The 12,213-nt window shown below is 39.9% G+C and overlaps 1 pseudogene; it reads right to left on the reverse strand.

The window, feature by feature from the left end:
- Positions 1-1,022: 1,022 nt before the first annotated feature.
- Positions 1,023-2,019, reverse strand: LOC705251 (L-lactate dehydrogenase B chain-like; annotated as a pseudogene).
- Positions 2,020-12,213: the final 10,194 nt, after the last annotated feature.

Raw genomic sequence — 12,213 nt, forward strand, 5'->3', positions numbered from 1 at the left:
TTGGTGTAGGTGTCCTTCCTGTTTGATAGTTTTCCTTCTAACAGTCAGGACCCTCAGCTGCAGGTCTGTTGGAGATTGCTTGAGGTCCACTCCAGACCCTGTTTGCCTGGGTGTCAGCAGCAGAGGCTGCAGAAGATAGAATATTGCTGAACAGCGAGTGTACCTGTCTGATTCTTGCTTTGGAGGCTTCCTCTCAGGGGTGTACTCCTCCCTGTGAGGTGTGGGGTGTCAGACTACCCCTACTGGGGGATGTCTCCCAGTTAGGCTACTCAGGGTTCAGGGACCCACTAGAGCAGGCAGTCTGTCCCTTCTCAGATCTCAACCTCCGTGTTGGGAGATCCACTGCTCTCTTCAAGGCTGTCAGACAGAGTCGTTTGCGTCTGCAGAGGTTTCTGCTGCTTTTGTGGTTGTTTACTGTGCCCTGTCCCCAGAGGTGGAGTCTACAGAGACAGGCAGGTTTCCTTGAGCTGCTGTGAGCTCCACCCAGTTCGAGCTTCCAAGCGGCTTTGTTTACCTACTTAAGCCTCAGCAGTGGCAGGCGCCCCTCCCCCAGCCTCGCTGCTGTCTTGCCGCCAGATCGCAGACTGCTGTGCTAGCAATGAGGAAGGCTCCGTGGGCGTGGGACCCTCCCGGCCAGGTGTGGGATATAATCTCCTGGTGTGCCTGTTTGCTTAAAGCGCAGTATTGGTGTGGGAGTTACCGGATTTTCCAGGTGTTGTGTGTCTCAGTTCCCCTGGCTAGGAAAAGGGATTCCCTTTCCCCTTGCGCTTCCCAGGTGAGGCGATGACTCGCCCTGCTTCAGCTCTCGCTGGTCAGGCTGCAGCAGCTGACCAGCACCGATTGTCCGGCACTCCCTAGTGAGATGAACGCAGTACCTCAGTTGAAAATGCAGAAATCACCTCACCGGTCTTCTGTGTCGCTCGCGCTGGGAGTTGGAGACTGGGGCTGTTCCTATTCGGCCATCTTGCTCTGCCCCTGCTCATATTGTAGTTTTTAAACTTCCACAGCCTAGAGCTCAGTAGTCACAGGTCTTTTAGGTCCTTCTGGATGTCCCACAGGGTATCTGTACTTTTCTTGAACTGAGCAACCTCATTATCCTTTAGCTTCTGGTTGATAATGCTGGTTAATCCCTGGGCATTGAGGATACACAGAAGGCTCAGGAAGACTTCGTTCTCGATGTCATACATCCCCTTTACCATTGTTGACATAGGATGAATCCTGGGTAGATTATTCATCACGGATTGAATAAGACCAGTCACACTTAATCCAATAGCCCAGTTGGTATATCCTTTTAGCTTGATGACTTCATGGGCACTTTCAACCACCATCTTATGCACTTCCTTCCAATTTTCACTGTCATCGTCAGTTCCTATTTCTGGATTCAATTCCTGGAGAGAAAAACCTGCCACATTCACGCCAATCCACACAGCCACATTTGAGTTGCTATATTCCCCCAAAATCCATACATGGCAGCTGCTGGGATGAATGCCAAGGTTTTCAGCCATAAGGCAGTGAAATCTAGCAGAATCCGGATTACATCCACTTCCAATCACAGTTTGGGTAATCCACTTATTTTCCAGGTAACATATATAAGAATGTCTACTAGGTTGGAAACCACAATTATGAGGCATTCAGGAGTGAACTTGACCATCTGAGGAATAATGAATTTGAAGACATTAACAATTTTAACAAATTGAGACGCCTCTCCCCCTCTTGCTGACAGACTCCTGCAGTTACCACTGCAATCTTAGAACTGGCGGTCACAGAACAATCTTTATCTGCCACAATTTTAAGTGTCTGGAGAAATAAACTCCCATGCTGCGGATTGATCATTTCTCCCTTAAGCTTACCTTCCAAAACATCCACAAGAGCAAGTTCATCAGCCAGAGACTTTCCCAGAACGCAGATAGCACATGCCATACCAACTAGTCCAAAACTCACTGCAGTGATCTTATTGTTTTGGACAGTTGCCTCTTCTTCCGCAAGTGGTGCAATGAGTTTTTCCTTAAGAGATGCCATTTTGTACAGGAGAGAAAAGGCTCTGGAGGCCGCTGTAACAGTCATGTGGAGGAGACAATGTCAGCTGCATCAAAACTTTCTTTCTTTATAAATTACCCAGTCTTAGGTATTTCTTTATAACCGTGTGAGAACAGTCTAACACAATAATTCAGTTGCACAGTTTAGAGTACCTAAAAAGAGTTATAATTGGATTGTTTGTAACACAAAAGATATATACTTCAGGGAATGGATACTCCATTTTCTATGATGTGATTATTATGCATTGTGTGCCTGTACCAAAACATCTAATTTACTTCACAAGTATATACACCTACTATGTACTCACAAAAATTAAAATCAAAACTAAAACAACATTGTACTAGTACAAAAATAGACACACAGGTCACTGGAACAGATTAGAAAATCCTGAAATAAAGCCATGCATCTATGACCAACTGACCTTCAACAAAACCAGCATAAATAAGCAATGAAGAAAGAACTCCTTTTTCACTAATTGGTGTTGAATGAATTGGCCAGCCGTATGCAGAAGAATAATTCTGGACCTTCACCTATCATGATATACAAAAATTAACTAAAAATGGATTAAAGACCTAAATGTAAAGCCTGAAACTATAAAAATTCCAGAAGAAAATCAAGGAGAAACTCTTCTGGACATGGATTTAGGAAAATAATTTGTAAATAAGACCTCAAAAGTGAATACAAAAAAAAAAAAAAAAAAAAACCCAAATAGACAAAAGGGACCAAATTAAACTAAGAAGCTTCTGCAGAGCAATAGAAATATTCAACAGAGTAAACAGACAACCTACAAAATGGGAGAAAATATTTGTAAATTAATCTTTTGACAAAAATAATCTTAAAGGAACTCAAACAACTCAAGAAAAAACAACTTCATTAAAAAGTGGACAAAGAACAAGAATGAGCATTTTTTAAAAGAAGACATACAAGCAGCTAAGAAACATGAAATGATGCACATCAGTAATAATCAGATAAATGCAAATTAAAACCACAATGAGAAACTAGTTTATACTAGTCAGAATTATTATTATTAAAAAATCAAAAACAGTAGATGTTGGCATGGATGTGGAGAAACACAGATGTTTATGCACTGTTGCTGGGAATGTAAGTTAGCACAAGCCTCGTGTAAAACAGTATGAAAATATTTCAAAGAACTGAAAATAGAACTACCATTCTACCCAGCAATCTAACTACTAATCTACCCAAAGGAAAATAAACTATTGTATAAAAAAGAAATCTGCACTCATATGTTTATTCATAGTAGCAAAGTCATGAGATTAACCTCATTGTCCTCACTGGTTGATTGAATAAATATAATATGGTACACATACACAATGGAATACTATGCAGCCATAAAAAGAATAAAATCTTGTTCTTTGCCAGAATATGGATGGGGCTGTAGGCCATTGTCCTAAGTGAAATAACTCAGAAACAGAAAATCAAACACTGCAGGTTCTCACTTATTAGTTGGAGTTAAACAATGGGTACGCATAGGCACAAAGATGAATGTTATGAACACTAGGGGCTCCAAACAAGGAGAGGGGGAGAGGATTGTGAGTGTTGTAAAAATATCTCTTGGGTACAATGTTCACTATTTGAATGATGGGTACACCAGAAGCTCAAACCTTACCATTATGCACTATATTCATGTAAGAAACCTACACATGTACCCCTTGAAAATAAAGTTAAAATGCATATTCTATTTTGGTTGTGTATAACATGAGTGAAAAATATGAGAAAATAGGATAAATATTTTATTTCTAGTGTGCTCCCCTCCACCAAAAATGATGAATGATAACAAGTGTTGTCAAGGATGTGGAAAACAGGGTACACTTGTACCTAATTGGTAAAAATATAAACTAGTAAAACCATTTTAAAAATTGTATGGAGCTTCCTCAGAAAGATAAAAATAGAATTACCATATGATCCAGCAATCCCACCCCCTTGTATTTACTCCAAAGGTATGAAATCTGTATGTTAAAAAGAAGTCTGCATTTTCATGTTCATTGCAGCACTGTTCGTAACAGCCAAGTTATAGAATCAACCTTAGTGTCTATCAACATGAATGTTGGCATGGATGTGGAGAAACAGGGATGCTTATGCACTGGTGGTGGGAATGAAGAAAGATATGAAGATGAATGAAGAAAGATAATGTGGTGTATATAGGCATGTTTTATTTAATTCCACTTCACAGTTATTGCCTTTTTTTTTTTTTTTTCAAATTGAAGGTTTGTAGCAATCCTGCATCAACCAAGTTTATCGGTGCCATTTTTCCAACCGCATGTGTTCACACAATGTTTGTGTCGTATTTTGGTAATTCTCACAATATTTTAAGTCTTTTCATTTTATTATATTTGTCATGATGATCTGTGATTAGTGATCTTACCATTGAAATTGTTTTGAGAGGCTAATTATGCCCATATAAGACAGTGACCTTAATAAATACACAAGTGTATTTTGACTGATCTACTTACTGGCTTTTCCCCTATCTCTCTCCCTCTCCTCAGGCCTCCTCATTTCCTGAGACACACAATATTAAAATTAGATTAATTATTAAGCCTACAATGACCTCTAAGAGTGCAAGTCAAAGGAAGAGTTACACATCTCTTAATTTAAATCAAAAGGTAGAAGAGACTAAGTTTTGTTAGTAATAAATGTCAAAACCCAAGATAGGTCCAAAGCTAGGCCTCTAGCACCAAGCAGCCATTCTGTGAATGCAAAGGAATAGTTCCTGAAGCAAATTTAAAATGCTACTCCAGTGAACACATGAATGAAAAGAAAGTAAAACAGCTTTATTGCTGATGTGGACAAAGTTTTAGTGGTCTGGATAGAAAATCAAATCAGTTCCTACACTCTTTCAAGCTAAAATCTAATCCTAACAATGCCCTGACTCACTTAAATTCTATGAAGGCTGAGATAGGGGAAGAAACTGAAGAAGAAAACTTTGAATCTAGCAGAGACTGGTTCATAAGGTTGAAGGAAAGAAGCCATCTCCACAACATAGAAGGATATGTGAACCAGCAAATATTGATGTAAAAGTTGCAGCAAATTATTTAGAAGATTTAGCTAAGATAATTGACAAAGGTGGCTACAGTAAATGATATATAAATATATATATATTATATTATACCTTAAGTTCTAGGATACACGTGCACAATGTGCAGGTTTGTTCCATATGTATACATGTGCCATGTTGGTGTGCTGCACCCATTAACTCATCATTTACATTAGGTATATCTCCTAATGCTATCCCTACCACCTCCCACTCCCCACAATAGACCTCGATGTGTGATGTTCCCCTTCCTGTGTCCAAGTGATCTCATTGTTCAATTCCCACCTATGAGTGACAACATGCAGTATTTGGTTTTCTGTTCTTGTGATAGTTTGCTGAGAATGATGGTTTCCAGCTGCATCCATGTCCCTACAAAGGACACAAACTCATCCTTTTTTATGGCTGCATAGTATTCCATGGTGTATATGTGCCACATTTTCTTAATCCAGTCTGTCACTGATGGACATTTGGATTGATTCCAAGTCTTTGCTATTGTGAATAGTGCCGCAATAAACATACATGTTCATGTATCTTTATAGCAGCATGACTTATAATCCTTTGGGTATATACCCAGTAAAGGGATGGCTGGGTCAAATGGTATTTCTACATCTAGATCCTTGAGGAATCACTACACTGTTTTCCATAATGGTTGAACTAGTTTACAATCCCACCAACAGTGTAAAAGTGTTCCTATTTCTCCACATCCTCTCCAGCACCTGTTGTTTCCTGACTTTTTAATGATTGCCATTCTAAATGCTGTGAGATGGTATCTCATTGTGGTTTTGATTTGCATTTCTCTCATGGCCAATGATGATGAGCATTTTTTCCTGTGTCTGTTGGCTGTATGAGTGTCTTCTTTTGAGAAATGTCTGTTCATATCCTTTGCCCACTTTTTGATGGGGTTGTTTGTTTTTTTCTTGTAAATTTGTTTGAGTTCTTTATAGGGTCTGGATATTAGCCCTTTTTCAGATGAGTAGATTGCAAAAATGTTCTCCCATTCTGTAGGTTGCCTGTTCACTCTGATGGTAGTTTCTTTTGCTGTGCAGAAGTTCTTTAGTTTAATGAGATCCCATTTGTCAATTTTGGCTTTTGTTGCCATTGCTTTTGGTGTTTTAGACATGAAGTCCTTGCCCATGCCTATGACCTGAATGGTATTACCTAGGTTTTCTTCTAGGGTTTTATGGTTTTAGGTCTAACATTTAAGTCTCTAATCCATCTTGAATTAAATTCCGTATAAGGAGTAAGGAAAGGATCCAGTTTCAGCTTTCTACTTATGGCTAGCCAATTTTCCCAGCACCATTTATTAAATAGGGAATCCTTTCCCCATTTCTTGTTTTTGTCAGGTTTGTCAAAGATCAGATGGCTGTAGATGTGTGGTATTATTTCTGAGTGTTCTGTTCTGTTCCATTGGTCTATATCTCTGTTTTGGTACCAGTACCATGCTGTTTTGGTTACTGTAGCCTTATAGTATAGTTTGAAGTCAGTTAGCATGATGCTTCCAGCTTTGTTCTTTTGACTTAGGATTGTCTTGGCAATGCGGGCTCTTTTTTGGTTCCATATGAACTTTAAAGCAGTTTTTTTCCAATTCTGTGAAGAAACTCATTGGTAGCTTGATGGGGATGGCATTGAATCTATAAATTACCTTGGGCAGTATGGCCATTTTCATGATATTGATTCTTCCTATCCATGAGCATGGTATGTTCTTCCATTTGTTTGTGTCCTCTTGTATTTCACTGAGCAGTGGTTTGTAGTTCTCCTTGAAGAGGTCCTTTACATCCCTTGTAAGTTGGATTCCTAGGTATTTTATTCTCTTTAAAGCTATTGTGAATGGGAGTTCATTCATGATTTGGCTCTCAGTTTGTCTGTTACTGGTGTATAAGAATGCTTGTGATTTTTGCACATTGATATTGTCTCCTGGGACTTTGCTGAAGTTGCTTATCAGTTTAAGGAGATCTTGGGCTGAGACAATGGAAAACCCACTATTATTAACTACTGCCATTGAGTAAATAGAGCAATGGGACATGGCCTTTTGAGTTCCATTTAAGGAATCCCCAGAGACAGTGTGTACCCAGTATTATAAACAAGATGCTTGTGATTTATGCGATCAAATTAAAAATGCTGTATTTCAAAGACAATAACCACAAACACAAAAGGATTGCCAAAATAAAATTATAATTTATAATGATCCACGGGATGATGACAAATGTAAACAATATAAATCCTTACAATTATTGGTGTCTTTTCTTATTATGATGTTCTTGCTCCCCTCTAGTACAAACCCCATTTATTAAGACTCTGTGTAGAACTTATTAATAAACAGCCTTTGCTTTCCACATTTGGGTGGTCTTTGTTATTCCAACAGTATATTATTTGGGATACCCCAGAAAAATAACATTGGTCAGAAATTTTCCCCAAATAGTTCTCAAGCCTTTATTCATGGTAATTTTGGTATTTTTTAAATATTTGCAAAATTTCTAATAAATGTAAGCAAGTAGTTGTCAATTTGGATAGAGAAACTCCAATGCAGAGAGCAGTTAGAGTTCTTCATGGGATCAAATATGTTTTTAGTAGGAATTGTCTTTGCTGTAACCCTCAAGAGCTATGAAAATTTTGTACTAACTAAGTGGCCAGGGGCATCTTACTATGGACTTCCTCTCTGGTGGCCCATTAATTTAAACAGGTAAAGCAATGTTTACTACGTAATATTACCTGGGTGAGGGCACATCTGATAAATCAGAGACTACAATCAGCTTAAGAATTCTTCCATAGTAACCTTCTTACAATATCAACTGCAAGTTTTACATAACACTCGATGGAAGCTGGCTCTACAACAATCGCAAGACTGGCTGTCCATGGTAAATAATCATAACTCTTGAGGGTTACAGCAAAGACAATTCCTACTGAAAACATATTTGATCCCATGGAGAACTCTAACTGCTCTCTACATGTTAGTTTCTCTACCCAAATTGACAACTACTTGCTTGTATTTATTAGAAATTTTGCAGGGTCTACCAAAACTGCCATTAATAAAGTCTTGGGAAATATTTTAGGAAAATTTATGACCAATATTACTTTTCTGGAGTATCCCAAATAATATACTGTGGGAATAACAAAGACCACCCAAATGTGAAAAGCAAAGGCTATTCAGAGCTTGCTATAGTAAGGGAGTCAACTATTGTCATTTGCGTTTTGGCAGAGACTCAATGGCGAGCAGAACAGTGAGAAAGCTTTGTAGGGGGAAAAAGAAAGGCTACAGCTATACACTGAATAGAGATCATTGGCATGGGGAAGATGTAGGCAGGCTAATTAGAAGTGGATCATCCTATGTGATTAGTTAGAGGTGCATACTTGGCTTTCTCTGGTTGGATCTAAGTTGGATGCAGAGACAAGAATTAAGAAGGTAGTCAGTTATTAATCAAGTCCTGGCCATTTTGGGCTGATTGTTTTAGAAATTATTGTTTATTTTCTTGGATTATTAGTAAAGATAAAAATTTGACATTCTACAAGTCTGACTTACAGCAGGATAATGCTCTGGGCTGCTTTTTGTAGTTAAGTGGGTTGGTTTCCTAGGCAAGTTGTTGAAGGTTGTGGGTCACTGTTCTACTTTTTACATATGGTCCAACCATTGTCCATTTGTACATTCAATATGTCCCACCATACAGGAGATAGACACAATAAAGAGAAGCCTGGTATCAAAGCTAACCTGTGAAGAAACTTATTGGTGACATCACATTACCACCTCTAAAGAGGTCATCCTTAAGTCTATTCAAGCTACACAAATGGACTCCTTAGAATAGTTTCCCTGGAATAAAAATGATGGAACAGGTGGCCTCCCACTAAAATTAGAACAACATCATCATAAACAGGGAAATACATAGGCCAGATTTATAATATGATTGATGGTTATTTTTGAAATAACTTGACCTACCTGTGAGGATCACGTATGTGAATACTCCACAGTTCAGAATCAAATTTGGTGCATGTATAAATTAATAACTTTTTAAAAACTGCCAAGGGATACTGTGAAGCTTACTCTAGATCCATGCAAACATTCTGATGCTATGTACTACTGGCAATCACCCGGAAACTCAAGCAAGGCACACCAATCCAAATAAGAAGGACCATTCATTTGCCTAAACCTGCAGCTCTCTTAAGTCACAGCAACACATATAATGACAAATTGAACTGCATGCTGGACTTGCTTCTGCCAATCTGATTCTAGCATTATGGACAGCCAGGGACATGTAGCAAAGGGGTTATAATGTCACTCTATTGACTGAACAATTGAACAATTTAAAATCTGCTTCTTTTTCTAATCTATTCCCCTGGCTTTCCTCCATTAAGTGGGAAGATTGGCTATGAAAGGGCTTTGAAATCCTTGTTTGTGCCCTTATAGGATTCTGTCTCCTTTATTTCTAGCAAGAAACTCAGGCACTGTAAAATAACATACAATTTTTTGGCTATGAAAGGGCTTTGAAATCCTTGTTTGTGCCCTTATAGGATTCTGTCTCCTTTATTTCCAGCAAGAAACTCAGGCACTGCAAAATAACATACAATTTTAATTATAAGATAACATTGGGCCAGGGGATGGACTGTTAGTTATATGCATGAGTCAAAGATGGCCTCTATATATTGACCCTGCCAGTACCAAACTCAATTTTTTACACATCCAATTGTTTTAAATATAGACGGATAAGTAGATTGTTAGCTATTTAGAGGCTGCCTTCTTTGCATATCCCTGTGAAACTAAAATCATCTGCTAGCTATAGATAGAATAAACTCCAGAAGATAAAAACCCTGACCTACTGCTGCCCTTCACAGATCTCTGACCCAGCAACTCCTTGTCTTGCTGCTGAGAGACATCACATATATACATAAGCCATCTCTTTGATTCCCCTCCCTCTCTCCAGTTAGCTTGTCCTCTCATTTTCTAGGTTGTGACCTCCCACCAGCCTCTGGAAGATCTCAGACTTTGATGAACCCCATGCCCTTGCAAACCTGTCAAAGCGTTGACCAAATAAAGCTCATTGTATGCTTATACACTGTTGGTGGTAATGTAAATTAGTAATAATAAACACTATATATAGTTCAACCACTATAGAAAACAGTTTGGAGATTTCTCAAAGAACATAAAACACAACTACAATTCAATTCAGTAATCACATTATCGGTCATATATCCAGAACACTCATATGTTGTTTGCAGCCTTATTAACAATAGCAATGACATGGAGTCAACTTAGGTGTCTATTATTGATATTGGATAAAGAAAATGTGGTACATATATACCATGGAATACAAAACAGCCATACAAACTAATGAAATAATGTCCTTTGCAGCAACATGGATGCAGCTGGAGGCCATTATCTTAAGCAAATTTACATGGAAACAGAAAACCAAATACCACATGTTCTTATATATAAGTTGCAGCTAAACATTGGGTACTCATGGACATAAAGATGGCAAAAACAGACACTAGTAGAATATTAGAAGGAGGAAGAAGAGAGGTGGTCGTGGGTTGAAAAACTAACTGTTGGGGTGGAGCAAGATGGCCGAATAGGAACAGCTCCAGTCTCCAACTCCCAGCACGAGCAACACAGAAGACAGGTGATTTCTGCATTTTCAACTGAGGTACTGGGTTCATCTCACTAGGGACTGTTGGACAATCAGTGCTGGTCAGCTGCTGCAGCCCGACCAGCAAGAGCTGAAGCAGGGAGTGGCATCGCCTCACCTGGGAAGAACAAGGGGGAAGGAAATCCCTTTTACTAGCCAGGGGAACTGAGACACACAACACCTGGAAAATCCGGTAACTCCCACACCAATACTGTGCTCTGCCAAGGATCTTAGCAAACGGGCCCACCAGGAGATTATATCCTACACCTGGAAGGGAGGGTCCCACGCCCACGGAGCCTTCCTCATTGCTAGCACAGCAGTCTGCGATCTGGCGGCAAGGCAGCAGCGAGGCTGGGGGAGGGACGCCCACCATTGCTCAGGCTTAAGTAGATAAACAAAGCCGCTGGGAAGCTCGAACTGGGTGGAGCTCACAGCAGCTCAAGGAGTCCTGCCTGTCTCTGTAGACTCCACCTCTGGAGACAGGGCACAGCTAAACAACAACAACAACAACAAAAAGCAGCTGAAACCTCTGCAGATGCAAACGACTCTGTCTGACAGCTTTGAAGAGAGCAGTGGATCGCCCAACACGGAGGTTGAGATCTGAGAACGGACAGACTGCCTGCTCAAGTGGGTCCCTGACCCCTGAGTAGCCTAACTGGGAGACATCCCCCACTAGGGGCAGACCGACACCCCACACCTCACATAGTGGAGTACACCCCTGAGAGGAAGCTTCCAAAGCAAGAATCAGACAGGTACACTCGCTGTTCAGCAATATTCTGTCTTCTGCAGCCTCTGCTGCTGATACCCAGGCAAACAGGGTCTGGAGTAGACCTCAAGCAATCTCCAACAGACCTACAGCTGAGAGTCCTGACTGTTAGAAGGAAAACTAACAAACAGGAAGGACACCCACACCAAAACTCCATCAGTACGTCACCATCATCAAAGACCAGAGACAGATAAAACCACAAAGATGGGGAAAAAGCAGGGCAGAAAAGCTGGAAATTCAAAAAATAAGAGCGCATCTCCCCCTGCAAAGGAGCCTACCAACAAAAAAAAGTCGAGGGCCAGATGGATTCACAGCTGAATTCTACCAGAGGTACAAGGAGGAGCTGGTACCATTCCTTCTGAAACTATTCCAATCAATAGAAAAAGAGGGAATCCTCCCTAACTCATTTTATGAGGCCAACATCATCCTGATACCAAACTCTGGCAGAGACAGAACCAAAAAAGAGAATTTTAGACCAATATCCCTGATGAACATCAATGCAAAAATCCTCAATAAAATACTGGAAAACCGGATCCAGCAGCACATCAAAAAGCTTATCCACCATGATCAAGCGGGCTTCATCCCTGGGATGCAAGGCTGATTCAACATATGCAAATGAATAAACGTAATCCAGCATATAAACAGAACCAAAGAGAAAAACCACATCATTATCTCAATAGATGCAGAAAAAGCCTTTGAAAAAATTCAACAGCCCTTCATGCTAAAGACGCTCCATATATTCGGTATCG

Source organism: Macaca mulatta, chromosome X (assembly GCF_049350105.2).
Source record: "Macaca mulatta isolate MMU2019108-1 chromosome X, T2T-MMU8v2.0, whole genome shotgun sequence".
Classification (NCBI taxonomy): domain Eukaryota; kingdom Metazoa; phylum Chordata; class Mammalia; order Primates; family Cercopithecidae; genus Macaca; species Macaca mulatta.